Consider the following 2,987-nt stretch of genomic DNA (forward strand, 5'->3'; position numbering starts at 1 on the left):
AAAAACTTCACATTCACATACACCATTAGAAGCACCATCTTTTGACAAACACACCAAAATGTGAGTGTAAAATTCACTCCTTAATCCAATTATAAGATGGTCTCAATTAAGAGTTGCTTATAATAGGTGGTGTGAAGTAAAATTATTAAGAATAAAAATAAAAGAAGAAAAACACAAAACAAGTGGAATAAGTGTAATCAAGCAATTATACACTAGAAAACTAGTTATAGTCTGTTTATTAAGTTTTTATCTAGTAAAAAGTAAAAAATAAAAATAATAGATATATTTATAGGAAGTTTATTTTTTTTATCATTCTAATGGTGTAAGAAAAATGAAAATCCGAGTTACTATGAATAAGTTATGAAGGTTTGAAAAATAACAAGTAAATGAATGAAAAGTTAAATAAATAATTTTATCTCAAGGATAATTTACTTAAGAGATCAGGAGTTCGAGCCTCAACAAGGCTCACAAGTAGTTTATATTGGTTCTTAAGACAGGCCACGAGGCCTTAGTCTTATCTTCCTAACTGCCTTCAAGGTGCTACAATCCATATGGGACTTGTGTACCTCCTTTCTTACAAGGACTATATTAACTGCTGGTCCTCCTATTTTCTACTAGTAAACTCCATAATTTTACAATTTTGACTTCATTATAGTATTTAAAAACACTCAATTAGCCTAGGAGCCTTGTGTGGTCTTCAAATCTTGCTCTATTTCTTCATAATGGCTTTCGAAGTGATAAAACTCATTTTTACCCAAGTCTTGAAAATTGTTCTAAAAATGCCTAAAACTTGTAAAATAAATTTTACATAAATTTTAAAAATTTATAATAGATTTTCAATATTAATATCAATTTAAGAATATAATTTCTTATTTTGATAAATTTTATAATAATAAAATAAATTAAAATCTACTATAAATCTTACTTTTTATATAACTAATTAAAAAGACATGAAGTTCTTTCTCATGCTTCTTCTAACTACTAACTAAAATTTATAGCTTTTTTTCAGTAATATATATAAATAGAAGGACAATATAAATTTTGACCTTAGTAACTAATCCTCACCACTCAATGTAGAATGGGTAGGATTTTTATGTTTTGCAATACATAGTATGTAGGATTAAGAGAGGCTAGTAAAATAATGAATGGATAGTTTAGAAGGCAAGATAGATGTTTCAATCAAAAAAAGTAGTTATCATCATATTATGTAGTGGTTGGAATTTTGAAATAAGCATAAGTAGATTGAGAAAGAAGTAAGAGGGGCTAGACTGTGATAGTTATGAACTGGGTAAAGCTTGGTGCTACCTCTTTGTTTCTTTGTTTCTTTGTAGTTGAAGAGTAATGGATAGTTTTTGAATAATGTGAAGTGAAATATCAGAATAAAAAAGGGGTTTGTCAATAAATATGAATTTTTCAATACCTTTATGATAGAAATTTTATATATTTTCAATGTGAATCATAGAAGCTTTATTTCTATATCCATGGAAGAAGTCAATAATGAAGGTTAGATACTATGCTAAAAAGTTGTACAATTAAGAGAAGCAAGTAGATCAATTTAATAATCAAAGCTAAGAAGCCTTATTGCTATAAATATGAAGAGCTTAAGGATAAGTATATCAAAAAAGTTTGACAAAACTAGATCAAATTTTTAAAGGTTTTTACAACAAGTAAAGTTCTATCTAAGGTTGCATCCTTTCCAATATGCTTATAGATTTACTCAAGTTGGATTCATAAATATGTTTCTATTTGGGAGTATTTTTTCTTGATTTGTACCTTTGATAGAAAAAGATTCATAACTATTCTATGTTTTGAATTCATTTTTGGAAGTGTCTATGCCCAAATTTGAAGAAAGTAATTGAAAAAGAAGAGCAAAGATAAAAATTCATATTTCTATGATAAAGATTGCATTCAGCCACTATATATGCTATTGAATTCCAAAACTTTACCTACAATATGAATTGAAATGACAAAATATGTATCAATCAATTTCAATATAGATTAAAAGATTATATTAAAGATTTGTTGTTGATAATGTCAAGAACAAAGTCATTAGAGTAGTTTATTACTTAAGCCATTGCATGTAATAATCAATTCTTTAAAAGATGCCAAAAATAAAGATTTTGTATGAGAGATATAAGTAAAGTCAAAGCAATACTTTTTAAGCTTCTGGAAGCTTATTCATCCAAGCCAAAGCTTATGCAAATTGACATAATATGTTTTAAACTTCTTACTGACAAAAAAAAGTCCCAATAGAGTCAAAAAGGTTTGTGCTTATATTGTGGAGAATTCAAGTACATTATTCAATATTGTCCAAAGAAGCAACGTAATTACAAAATGAAAAGCATGGTTACCAAAGAAGACAATGTATTAAAAAGTAATTTTTTTTTTTTTTACAATAGAGACTATGCAACTAAAATCTTATGTAACATCTAATAAAGATTCTATTCATTCCTCAGATTCTTCACCTTATTCTACAATAGAAGTTTATTTTGGATCCAAAAATTTTAAAAAAAATATTGTCTTGTTAGATTTAAGAGCCTTTATCTATTTTATAAATAAGGATTTTGTCAAAAAATTAAGAAATATCTTTAATAAAGAAAATCATATCTATGTGTATAGAAATCATAAAAATTCATTTGTTATCTTTTGGAGACATTATTCATGAAATAGTTCTTTTAGATGTAATAAATAAAGATCATAATAACTTAGTAATATTTAATGTCATTAGATCTCCCACCAACATAATTATTTTAAGACTATCATGATTAAACAAATAAAACCCTCAAATAGACTAGATTTTTTATAACCTTGATTTTTTCCATAATTTAATATAAGATTTTCCTACTCAAGTAAAAATTCATAAGTCTAATACAACCAAATTTTTATTGGTAGGTGTAAGAGCTTTCATACATGCTACAAAAGAAGGGTCAATTTTTGCTATATATGCCATACTTATTTTTGATAGAAAAATGAATTTAAGTAGCATT

This window comes from Physcomitrium patens, chromosome 18 (genome assembly GCF_059467195.1).
Source record: "Physcomitrium patens ecotype Gransden chromosome 18, ASM5946719v1, whole genome shotgun sequence".
Lineage (NCBI taxonomy): Eukaryota > Viridiplantae > Streptophyta > Bryopsida > Funariales > Funariaceae > Physcomitrium > Physcomitrium patens.